The sequence below is a fragment of the Apodemus sylvaticus genome, chromosome 10 (assembly GCF_947179515.1).
Source record: "Apodemus sylvaticus chromosome 10, mApoSyl1.1, whole genome shotgun sequence".
NCBI classification, from domain to species: domain Eukaryota; kingdom Metazoa; phylum Chordata; class Mammalia; order Rodentia; family Muridae; genus Apodemus; species Apodemus sylvaticus.
In genome coordinates, this window is record NC_067481.1 from 33,473,098 (window position 1) to 33,486,836 (window position 13,739).

The following is a 13,739-nucleotide window of genomic DNA, read 5'->3' on the forward strand; positions in this document are numbered from 1 at the left end:
CTGCTTGCATGGCAATCATTTTAACAACCAAACTATCTTTTGAGCCTTTGAGTATTTTTGGATGAACATATTATTGTTTTGAATTTTTTGCATTCAAATTTGTGTTAATTTTGATGAATTTTGATGTGTCATGTGAGGTCAGAGTTTAAGTTTAGTTTTCCTGGCACCACTGTTTGAGCAGAATGTCCCTTTCTCCAATTGTCTTGCTGGTTTTTTTCAGAGCGATTGGCTATAAACCTCTGGATTTATTTCCAGCATGAACTGCTCTTGATAATTCCTGATTCCAAGGAAGTCTTGAAATTGAAATGTGAAATTTCTCCGTTTTGTTCTGTTTAAATTCCTCTGTCTACTCTAATGTTTTGCATTCACTAATAAAACTTATAACTTGCTCATCAACCTGACCAATATTTCGATCTGCTGAGAAACAAGCAGAAATGCCCAGCTAAACTCTTTATGAATCCCTGTTCTACAAACACTGTCAGGGAAATAATAATAAATGTTTGTTTTTATTTGAAGCCACAAAATGTTGGGTAACGTTTTCTTTACAGATGATTATGACTAACTTAGCCACCAAACTTTATTTAGCATATCCTTGCATGTCTAAAAACCATGCTACATTTGTATCTGAAGATTTATTACTATTGAGGAAAATAGAACAAAATGAAAACACAGCAGATTGTAGAAGCCAGAGGAAGAGGAAGAGGAAGAGGAAGAGGAGGGTGGATGAGAGTCAGAGAATGACCAGTGAGGTATGACCAGATCTGATCAAAACCAGTTCAAGAATGCTTTATGTAATTTTTAAGCACTGTATTTATAAAACCATGCTGACCACTGGCCAGAGTGATAGCAAAGGGTCTTTCCAAAACAAAGCAACTAAGGAGTCATAGAGTCTAGGTAGCATTGGACAGTATAGTTAATCAATTGCTATTTGTTTCTAGGGCTTACTTCCCAGGTCTGTCACCGATGAGGAAATAATGAACCATAGGGAACAACTTCGGTCTCCTAGACCTGGAGATAGGATCCTAGAAGAATAAAGAACACTGAAGCTTCAGTCCCCTAGCAATAGCATCGGAAGCTGTCTGTTGCCTGCCCTTGTATCCCCTTCCCCTACCTGGACTGCCTGGTTGAGATGAGCCTCAGTGAGAGGATGTACTTAAGCCTGCTGTAAGTGGATGTCCCACTGTGGGGTGGTTGGTACCCCAGGGGGCCTTCCCTTCTCTGGGGAGAAGAGGAGGGGGTAATGGGAAGAGGAAGGATGAGGGATGGGGGGGGGGATGGGGCGGAGCATGATCAGGATATCAAGTGAATAAATAAAAGAAAAATTAAAATAGGAACTCTGAACCATGAGTCATGGAGGCCAAATCCAAGCTCCTTACTTCCATGGCACTGCAGGATGGAGTTGATCTGCTGTCTGCAGCTAAGGTAGAGTTTGAGGACGTTGCTTGGCCAAATGCCATTGACTGAAATTGTGGAATAGTGCTAACACAGACTGGATTCTTCCTCAGCTATCTGGTTGCCAAGCACAGCTTGTGTAGGAAGGTCCTGTAGGAGAGAGTCAGGATTGACATGTATACTGACTACTGACTACTGGCACCCAAACCTGACAGCAATCATTACTCTGGCTGCATTTAAACCCCGCCCCCAAAGACCAAGAGGACAGCCATGCTTCATTAGTGAAGAGAGCTAAAAGTCTGTTGAAAAGAGTTTAAAGAACCATGGAAAGGGTTTTCTTGTTCAGAGAGGGTAACAAGTTCAGAGGAGGGAGCCATGCAATTGCTAGGGGCCATTTTAATGGTGAAAGAATTTGGGTCTCCTGTGTCTGCCTGACTTCTCTCTGCTGTGGTCATTTAAAACAAGATCAGCAACATTCTACCATCAAGAAGTTCCCATAGCCTGGGAGTCAGAGGAAGCTGCCTCCATTCTGGCACTCTCTTGAGGCGGTCAAGAGCATCCCTTCATTCTAGGGGCAGCAACAAGGATCCACTTGCAGTATCGGCACAGGCTATAGGGCATTCCAGAAGCAAAGTATAGTCTAGGAGTGAAGTAGTTGCAAAGAAGAAAACCACACTGCCACCAAGGATAAATGCCAATTAAACATAGTAAGGGGGTAGAGGGAAGCTGCTGGCCCCACCATGCAAAGCACCAGGGATATAATTGGCCATTTGGACATGTCCCTATGTATTCCAAAGATAAGAGAGACTAAACATCATCATCATCACCATCATCATCAGCAAGAACAACAACACCCTTATACTTTCTCCCAGGAGGCTGAGTTATGTTCTTCCAGAGCTACCTGGAAATTTAGGACAGGCTTGGACTTGAGTGCGGAATGCTTCTGAAAAGCCTAAAGGCAGGTGCGTGCTTGAAAAGATGTCCCCTCCAGCTAGTCTTTGTCTCTGCCTTCCTATGTTCCCTTCTCTTCTGAGATGTGGTACTTAAGAGACTGGGAGTGTTCTATTGATTTTAATGCCTATTCAAAGATCAGTTGGGTCTCTATTCATACAAGTTGCCTGCCTATTCTCAACCAGAATCACTATAATGGAAAGTACCTAGGTGGTTGCTAACAACATCTGTAAGGGTTTCCATATAAAATCCACAAGACCTGAAGATGCCTTGTTCTGTACACTCACTCTGTGATAGTTCTCCAAAGCCTCATGCCCTTAGCCCTTTAATAATATTTTGTGGGTCCAAAGTCCCTGCAGTTCTTAAGCCAAATCCATGTTTTCTTTTCTTTTCTTTTTTTTCCTTTGAGCTAAAGGAAGAATATCTCTTCAGTCTATTTTTAATTTTAAGTCAAAGGGACCCAGTTCTACTTTGGTTAAAATAAGTAACAAATGGAAAATATAACCATCATTTTTAGTTGCTTGCATTCCCAGGGAGATGGAGGCTAAACTAGTATTTCATTTTTTAGATAACAGAAGCTTCAGAATTGGGTGTCTGCATTAGGCTGAATGTGACATTACAACACAATACCTTAGACCGACTATGTTATAGGCAGCAGAGGTTATTGAGCATCCTGCAGAGGTAGAGAGTTCAAGACGAAAGTGTCAAGAGCCCGGGGAGCTAGTCCTTCTCAATGATGGTACCTTTTAGCTGAGTCCTCCTGTGGCAGGGACGAGCAAGCTTTCTCAAGTTTCTTTGATTGCTTTTTGTTTTTTGTTTTTTGTTTTTTGTTTTTGTTTTGTTTTGTCTTGTTTTCCTACAAAACACTAATCTCATTTGTGAGGAAGAATCTCTTGTGACCTTCTAACTTCCAGAAGCCCAGTCATCTTGGGAGTTGGGATTTCTCAACACATCAACGTTGGAGGGCCACAAATGATGACTGTAACAAAGTCCACAGCATTGGTTCAAAGTCCCAGCTCCAGAACTTTGAATATGTCTATCAGTCAGAATGAGCCCTGATTGAGAATTACCTACAGAATTATCAAAACAGCTGTATCCATCTTTCCCTACCTAAGGAAGAACAAGTTGTCAGCTTGTTTTCAAAGGTAGGGTAATATTTTGTAATATTTTTGAACCATTGCCCAATTTTGACCTAGACATTTTCTCATCAAACTTTGTATCACAGATCACACAGTTAGGGGAGAAGTCACAGAGGGGTTTTGTTTTGTTGTTTTTATTTTGTTTTTTAAACAGAGTTTACTATATTGCTTCAATAAAAATCTAGTTAAATATGATTATGCTCTATTTATAAACAGGTGCTTCTCTGGAATGGATAAAAGGTGGCAGGAGTTTGCTAAGCCTCCTGTTTGAATGAGAGGCAACTTCATGAGTCTAAGAGAAGTCAAGAGGCATCATCCCTAAAATGCAGGGTGAAGTCATCTTACCTCACACCCCTCTTCTCTAACATTGGTTTACTAGCCTGCTTTCTATATCTGTAACAAATATCACAACTAAAGGCAACCTGAGGAAGAAAAGGTTTATTTGGATAGATACATCAATCCATAGTCCATCACCGAGAGAAGTCAGGGCAAGGACTCAAGGCAGGAACTGAAGCAGAGGCAATGGAGAAATGCTACTTTCTGGCTTGCTCTTAATGACTCGCTTAGTCTTTATCCTGAGATTTGCTAGCAAAACCAGACTCTACCATTTTGGGCCACATTTGGGAATATTTAATACTGACCGAGGGATGGACTTTGGTCAGGGCCACTCCCTGGAGTTTCCCAGTTGAGAATATCCTTGAGCCACATGTTACAGGAGTTCATAAGGACAAAACTATAGGCCACCATATTTTCCCATGAGGCTTTGCTTTGTTCGGAGAACAACTCCCAGCATTCTAGGAAGTTACCTGGTTCCTGGGGTAGGTGGGGCTTATAGGTTAATTTTGGGCAGTAAACTCAGCCTGTTTTCTTTTACAACCCAAGGCTACCTTCCCAGGGGTGGCACAATCCACTGTAGGCTGGGCCCTTGCATACCAATCATTGATTAAGAAAATGACCCACAGGCCAATCTATTGAAGGCATGACCTCAGCCCAGGTTATCTCTTTCTAGATGACTCTGTGGTAAGTTGATGGTTTGCTTTACTGATGTTTTATTTATTTTTCAAGGATTAAACCCTTAGGGAAAAAGATTTTCAATAGAAGATGTTTCAGCCACACCAGGTAGGTGTACTTGAAGGTAAACTAGACTTTCTTCACAGGATAAATATTTTGTTACCTTACTTCGTTACTCCTGTTGAAGAAAGGTACAGTCATGTTAAAATATCTGTAAGGGCAGGGGCTGGTTGGAGAGATAGCTCAACGGTTGAGAGCACTGGCTGCTCTTTCAGAGGTCCTGAGTTCAAGTCCCAGTAACCACATGGTGGCTCACAACCATCTGTAAAGATCTGATGTCCTCTTCTGGTGGGTCTCAAGACAGTGACAGTGTACTTATATATTAAATATGTATGTTAAATAAATATCATGCATTATTTATATTATATATATTAAATTAATGTTAACATATATTAAGTAAATAAATCTTTTTAAAAATTGTCTGTGAGTGGACACAACCAAACTCCTACGGAGATTCTCTCGGGCGCATGAGGATGAGGAGCTCACAGAGATCCTTGCTGGATTCTAGGAGGTAAATCTAGAGTAAGAAAAGGTGGAAAGGTCACAGAAGGAATCTGGTGGCTCACACTTACTTTCTTCACAAACCCAAACTCTTTGTGGCTCAGGTCACTGTTTAAATCAGTATCTAGATTTCACATTTGATCGTCACTTGAGTCTTTTTCTGGGCCATGTACCCAAGAACTGCCTTGTAGGGTCCTTATTCTCGAGTCACAGGCAAGATGTGTCCTGCTCCCTGGCCCACCCATGTTTGGGAAAGTCTTCAGAAACAACTTATGTTTACTTCAAAGTTTTCTCCTTTACATATCCATTTCGAGAACAAAAGCATTATGACACATGGTTTTCCCTAAGCAAAGGCAGGTTTCCACTTCCCTTTAAATTATGCGATGAAAGCAATGAAAGCGCACACTGTCTATCACCGCGTGTAACTCCTCATTACTCAGGCTTCAGGGTCAGCCTGGAGGCTGATACGTGAGACTTTAGAGTATGACCTTGCAAATTAAAGACCTGAGATTAGAAACTAGACTCCTGAATAGGTTGCTGAGCGGTGTGGAGCTTAGCCAATAAATCAGACCCAGAAAATTCCCCCTTGAAGTCCTTCGCACCAGCTACCTTTCCTTGGCAGCCCTGCTATTGTTTGCAGACAGAATGGCTAAAGGTTATGTCTGGTCCCTTGAGGGGCTCTATCAGGATTTATATCAGCAATTAAAGGCATGCTGTATAAGGCAGCTGAATGTATCCAACAGTACAATTTTAGGCAGGAAACAACAAGTTACTCCCATTCACTCCCAACCCACTACAGGAGTTGTCTGAACACTTTATCTTGGTCCAGCTGCCAGAAAGCATTTCATTCTCTTTCCTTGTATGCAGGGAACCGCCTTTCCTTGGCTATCTGAACTCGGAAACATTTAACATTCTCCCAGGAAATAACTCCATTCAAAGCTATTGTTTTCAAGTGCGAGAGTGACTGACTTGAAAGTAGCTTGCGTAAATCAGTACTGTTGATTACTAAACACAATGGTAATTACTAGGGAGGTTAAGGAAAACACAATGGAGTCATATGGGGCATTTGAAAGTAGAGCCTACAGTGGGATTTTAATCACATACGTTGCAGCTGAGGAAATCAGGCTGGCTGGCAGGTGTGTGGCCTGGGTGTATATTCTCTGGTTCTTATCTCTTCGTGATAAAATTGTTGACCCCAGTTTCTCCACATCTGTACCTAGTGCCCTTCCAATTTCTCCAACCAGCATGTCAAATAAATATTATAAATCAAATTTTCCCAAGTTGGGGATGTGTGGTGGGCAGTGCTTCTCTATCCTAACAGCAGAGATTTACTTGGCTTTGAACTAGCCAAGTATGCTAATCTGGATAGCCAGAGGGCCCTAGGGATCTGAAGTGTGGTGTTTTTTTTTTTTTTTTTTTGTTTTTTTGTTTTTTTTTGTTTTTTTTTTTCTGTGTTAATGGTGAATGGTGTTTTCCTCACCTATTTTCCTAATGTTCAGGCTCAGCGATGGGTGTGAAATGAACATTCAGTAAATAGTTATGGGCTGAACTCCTCACGATACTCCGTAACTGATTAAGCAGTTCATACTAAGTCAAGAAGAGTTTCCAAACTGTTGTGTCTGTATGTGAAATGGGCTAGTGGTGTGTGAATGTACTGGTTCAGGAATAGAGAGCTCTGGTTAGTAGACTCTAATTGTGAGCAGATTCATTTAACAATCCTAGATATTAAATGTGTGATCATTTTTAATGCTCTGCACTACATCAAGTGGATTGGAGAAAGCTTGGGAACTCATCAGGTGCTGGGATAAACCACTCTTATTAAAACCAACTTGTTGGAGGAAAGAGTTGATTTCAGCCTGTGTTTCCAAGGTCTCAATCCATCATTAAGGGAAGTCAGGGCAGGAACTCATGGCAGGAACCTGGAGACAGGAACCTTGGAGTAAGACTGCATGCTAGTTCACTCACTATCTTCGGGACTCTAGGGAGCTTGGGTAGGTTCACTGCTCCGGCTCTGCCATCCTCAACACATGTCGTTTATCTGGCAGAAGACTCCTTTAAAAACTCTAGTCTAGTGGAAATAGGGAATTCATACAGGATCGACTTTGTTGCTTCTGTTGTTATTATTAAGTGACTTTGAAGAGAGGGGCCAAGTAGCAAGGACTTGAGAGTGGCTTCTAGAACCAAAGAACAGTCTTTAAGAGCTGAGAGAGGTCAGAGCCCAGGAACCTAGCTATGCTATGCTGTGCTGTGCCGTGCTGTGCCGTGCTGGGCTGGGCTTGTGTGTCACAGAGTTTAGTTAGGATTGCTTGAATGCTCATGTGTAGGTATATGATACGCATTTCCTGGAGCATGGCCAACTTACCTGTGTTTATACCACTAAAGACAAATTACTCCCCTAGCCCTGCAACCAATAAAGGCTTCAGCTCCTTATTTTCTCTTTCAGGATTGGTTAAGAACTAGGGGAAAGCTTTTAGAATGTAAACAAAGAATCTAGAAAATAAATAAATAAATAAATAAATAAATAAAAGATCTAACCAAGTCAGCTAAGCTGAGTAGCCAGAGACTCCCAAGCATCTGCCTGCCTCTGCCTCCCTAAAGATGCAATTACTAAGGTGTATTATAATCTGCAAGAAGGAAGAGGATGTGAGGTCCCAGCCTTAACCAAGAAGCTGTCTGTCATTGATGCCCATTGGCTGGCAGAGGGAAAAATCAGTTTTCTTCAATACAGTGTCACTGGGAATATCGACCACACACCAGCACAGGCCCCATGCCCAGGAGTAGTTGGCCAACACAAAACAAACTCAGTGGTATTTCTGTGGACTCTGGTGTGTGTGTGTGTGTGTGTGTGTGTGTGTGTATGTCTTATTGATCTCTTATCTGTTTTTATTTTTTTGTGGGATTTTTTTCTTTTTAATTATTTGTTCTCCTTTTCCTAAGAGAGAGGGAGAAAGGGAGGAAAAGTGAAGACGGAACAGAGACACATGATGAAAATATATTCCATAGAAAATTTAATATAAAAGTGTATGTCGCCATACCTGTATTTTCCCCCACCCTGACCCCACCCCCACGAGTTCTGAGGACCAAACTCTGATCCTGTGTTTGCAAGGCAAGCCTTTATTGATGATGCTGTCCTACTGGCTCCTAGGCCTGGACTTCTGATTTATAGGAACCATGCAGCTGGTAATGACTATTGCTTTAATCTTGTGGTGGTTGGCCCTGCAACAACAGAGAACGGAGAAAGTGTGATCTGACCCACTTCGCCTCTCTTCTCATCCTCATCTAGGATTTTAAAGGACCTTTCAGAATTATAAAGTCTATCAAATTCTGCCAGGGACGGTATATATGTGGCGTTCCTAGTTTCTAAGGATGGTCTAACAAGATGACTCTCGCCAAAAGCTTTTGTCTTCAAGTCTGAGGCCCTGAATCCATTTCTTAGGACCCAGATGCTAGAAGGAGAGACCAGACATGTTTTGCTCTGATCTCCACATGTGATGCCATTGCATCAGCCCACATAAAATAAGTAAATAAATTAATTGATAAATGTAATAGCTCTGAAACGCACTGAGGATGAAATTTAGTTCTTACCGCTGTTCTCAAATAGCACACTGGGGATCTCAGTGCGCATGTGCTGAATGGGGTCTGCTAAGCAGCCCACCCTTCACAAAGCAGTGGTCCTCTCAGTGAGATAGAGAGAAGAAATGAACCGAAAAACAAACATAGAGTAACTCTGCCTACTGTTAGAAGAAATAAATACCTATTCCTTCCTAACTCTGGCTACATCTGAGCTTCCTGCACAGCACGAGCTAGGATGTGAAGTGGCTTACCCCTTAAGCAGAAGTTTGTTGAAACAGATCCTGGGAACTCAGGACTCCCAGCCAGAGGGAACCGTGCTTAGATCTTTGAATCCTATCTCAAATTGTCCAGAAATTTAAGGAGTTACATGGTTTTTTGTTTTGTTTTTCTGCCCTTTTTGTCAAGACAACCAAGGAAAACAACTTTACTTTATAATCACATCAAAACGACAAACTGCTCTAAAGATTACCGCAGTGGTCATAGACTATACCCATGTCTCAGTGATTCAACTGTACTTTGACCTTGATGACATAAAAATGGGTCTTGATTTAACAGACATAGAATTATCCACCATATAAAAGGCACTGGAGTAGTGAATAGTGGCATATAAAGTTGGGTTTTAGTGACTCAATCAAGTTCTAAGAAGTTTCTCTTGATTCCAAGGGAGATTATAAAAAATTCTATTCTGATTTATCTATCATGCTATGGAACAGATGAAGTTTGATTATTATGTCACTGTATGGTAGGTGGTTATTGTTTAAGGTGTCTGTGTGTATGCGCGTGTGTGTTGTGGTATTGTGTGTTTGGGTGTGTATGGGGTGTATATGTGTGTTTTGGTTTTGATCAAACCAGGTTATTTATTTATTTATTCTAGAACAAGGAAAGTGTCCCTGCTATATTTTATACCTAGCCCAGCCATGCTTGCATAAAGGGTGTGCCCATGAGACACTAATTAAATAATGTATAAATTATATGGGTTTCTTGGCACACCACACTTGCTTATTTTTGTAAACTTTTATTAGCACTGTGTTTTTAGTAAGCTCTCATAGCTGGGACCCCAGTAAGAATCCAATACATTTTTATTGGGCACACATACTCTTCATAATTACAGGACATTTATTTTTTGCCCCAAATGTTTTAGAACTTGAACCTACGACCCATAGTGTCTCATTCCCCAAACTCATCCTAAAACTACCATTTTGACAAATAAGGACACTTAGTTACCATAATCTTGAGGAGGCCCTTTGAAGATTTCACAAATCACCTTTTTTCCCCCTAGGAATCTGGATATGTTGCAACAGCTGTTTGTAATTGCAGCTCAAATCCCAAATTAGCAAGGCTAAGTGGAAGAATCAGCTAGCCATTACTCCTGGCCCCTTAAAGTATCTTAAAAAAAAAAAGTCAAAGGGACATTGACACTACTGTCCGAGTCTTTAAATAACTACCAGTTTCAACCAGGCTCGTACACTGAACAACCCTTTCGCACACTGTGTCCCTGGCTCCCCCCAGGCAGCAGATAACTAATCAACACGCCCTGGAAACCCCTTTTAGACCTCAGGCTCCGTTAGCAACAACACAACAAACAGTCGAAAGGGCTTCTGGGTGTAGGCCTCTGGCTGCTTCAAGAATTGTTACTAAAATAAGGGGGTAAGGTCACAGGTGTTCCCAGCCTTCGCAGGAACAAGCCAGACACTGCTTCAGGGTCAAGTCCAGGCATGCTGGCCTAGGGTAAGAGGAAGTCTTTAGGATAAGTGTCATGGACTATCTGCTGACCAGAGTGACAAGGAAGAATGGATGTATTTATTGTCTCATAAGACCTCTGCGGAGTTCTCTGACCCGAGCTTGGTGTGTATCTCTAAGTCATTGCCCACACACTCCCGCTTATTCTTTTAAAGCTTAGACTGAACAATGCCATTTATGCATAGATTTCCTATCTTCATTGCCAAGCTAGACAGTAGGGGTGGCAAGAGAATGACCAGAGCACAGCTTGCTATCAGCACAGCCTTCTTGCCAATGTGAACTCTCACTACTGATATCTTTAGCCAACCAGCATCAGCTTCAAGGAATGGGGTCCTTCAACTACATCAGTTGCGTTGTCTCTCAGGTGGCATTTGGCAGCGTTTGGGGTCATCTTTAATATGACTGGAGTAGGATGGTGCTGCTGATCTTCAGGAAGTAGAGGGCAGGGATGCTAACCAATATCCCAGAATGCACAGTACAAGCCATGTGTTATTTATTGATCAGCTAAAATATCAGTGTTGTGTTGGTCCAGGCGTTCCAGGTGAAACTCAGAGAATGCTTGATGGGGCTTCCCCAGTGCCATCGCTTTTGGGTGGTGGGCGTTAGGGAAGTGCCATGACATTTTTCATGGGGTGGAAAAGCACAGTCTAAGACATGGGAAACTGAAGCTGATAGTCCCTGACTTCCAGGCATCTAGTCCCCTCTAGAAAACCCACACAGAGAAGTTGGAAATGAAGTGTCAGGGGTTTAGGGGCTCTCAAGCTTTCTGGTCCTGCTGAGTTGGTAGGAGTGGGGAGCTGAGTGGGGAGCGGGAGGGTCACAGGCTGAGGATGGTGTCTAGCCTGGTGGGGAGGGGGCCGGGGAATTGGAGCCCTGGATTAGCTTCTTGGTCATTGGCCATTGGGTCATTGTCCTCAGCTTTGCCATAGTTGTCTCTGAGCTGAGCGCAGAAAGGCCTTCTATGGGAGATTTAGGTTGCAGCTCTGTAGGGGAAGGCCTTCCCCATGCCCCCCAGGTGGTTCTCAATGAAAGAGATGGTCCTTGATTCTAAACTGTTTATTGGTTGTTCATTGTGGAAGATGGATACGTGTCAACTCCTCACAGTGGACCGGAGATAAAATACCTTTGGCAGGGAGGAATGTCTGGGAATAGAAGCTTATTGGTTAAACCCTCAGGGCTGCTAGGTACCTCATTAGCATGGAGAACTCTATCCTGGGGCTTCCTTTCTTTATGTGAGAAGTGTGGCACTTGTTCCAGGCCAGGAATCTGGCAGGGAGCAGGGAGGCCTACTGTCTCAGGTGGGTACAAGGGTGCCAGGTCTCAGACCCGCTCTACCTTACCTGGCATGATCTACTGTCCCACATGTTGCTGTGATGGAGAAACCTTGGCATAAGCCGCCTGTTGCACCTGGAACAGCCTCTTTCTCCCTACTTATCTAGTGTTATTAGGCTTTTTCTAGGATGACTGAATGTGCTTGTCTCTGTGAAGCCCCTTTGAATTCTGATCCCTTTTAATTGTTTTAGTTTCTTTGTTCAACCCTATAATATTGTCTTCCAACATGTATTAGCATGCTATAAACTTCTTACTTTTAAAAAAAGGAGCACCAATGTCAAGGGCACATGTCCCTCATGAACTTGAGAACCCTTTGTGAACTTCCAGTTCAATGCTTGTAAATCCAGACCACACACCCCAGCCTAGGGTGTTTCTGTAAACTAAAGTCTCACTGGGCTGGGGGCAGAGGGGCTGCATCCCTGGCTCATGGGTTTTCATCATCTCCTGTCCCAGCCTCAGTCCCGTACCATCCCAGTCTCCACAGGAAGTGCAGGTCTCTTCTCTATATTTACAAAAGCTCCAGTCACAAAAGGCATGTTTTTGCAGAGTGGATTTTACTAGAGGAAGCTGTGGAGAGAATTGGCATCCAGACAATTTCCCAGAGAACACCAGAAGTCTTTGCCCTCAGGGCTCTGTCCCCTCAGCTGTCCTTGCTATTTCCCAACATGTGCTCCAGTTCCAAAGGCAGCTTTCCCCAAGAAGCCCAGTTCACACTTGCCTTCTCACATTTAGCATCTGTTCATTTTTCCTTAAGCAAGCAAATTGAGGCAGTGAGAAAGGGGGAGGGGAAGAAAGGAGAAAAAAAAACCCATCATGAATTTTCGGGTAGCAACCTTGGAGGGCAAGCTTGATTCACAATTCCTCTTCCTACTGTGATATTTTTCTCCTTCAGTTTCCACCTTTAAAAACATTCAGGGACAGAGATCGAACCTCATTTGTCTGCATTTCAAGGCTTAGGGTGCTGACAGTATGCTATCTATGATTTTGAGAATGTTGAAAAACTGTTCTTCTGACTTGGTGCTTATGTAAACAAAGGAGAATTAAGAGTTCTCTCAATGCTTGCGATTACACATGGTCTGGAGACATTGGGGAATGTGTGGAGCCCTTTCCTGAACATCTCTGCAGGGAAAAACAAAGGGTTTAAGTTAGAATACCTGCTTCCTTTTCCTCTCACAGTTCTTGCCTGGATCTTCACACTCCATATGAGTCCACTGTGATTAGAAAGATGACAAGCTTCTGTAGTCAATGGGCATCCATTGCTAGGACATACGATACGGCTCTGTGCCCAGGAGAGTGAAGTGTGAACCTGGCTTAGGGAGCCTAGTTATCCACTTGTGGCACTTGACTTAGGGAAGCCAGTCCTTGTGACTGTTGTCATTAGGTCTGGAGACACTTAATCCTCAGTAGACCAGTGGTTGCCTCCAGGAAGTTTAGGTTCAATGGCTGTGGACTTGCTAAAGGTTGTGACTGAGGAAAGGAAGTCAGAGTGTGGCAGAATGTAGGGTTTACTACTAAAATAATACTAACTTATTTATCATTTTAGGGAATTGTGGGATACATTAAAACTCTAACTATAACAGCTTCATACCCACAGTGATAAAATACTTTTAAAATGAATGCTATAAACTAAAGATTTCTAAGTTTTGGGTACATAATGATTTTGATTTTTTTTTTTTACATCAGTAACAATAAAGTATTTTTAAAAATTTGTTCATTTGTGTGATCCACGATTTACATTGTGTGTATGTGTGTGTGTGTGTGTGTGTGTGTGTGTGTATGTACTCACATGCCACAGTGTATGTGTGGAGATGAGACAGAAACTTGTAGACGTTTGTTCTCTCATTCCACCATATGGGTCTGGAAATTTGAACTCAGGTCACCAGGCTCGGTGACAAGCACTTATCTGCTCAGCACCTTCCTTGGCCCCAAGAACACTTTAAAAATATCGTTAGGAGCATTTGTTGTAAGAAAACATGTAGTGTGCACACTAGCACTATGAGATAAAAATTCAAACAGTGAAAAGGAGGTGATGAGCCAGCA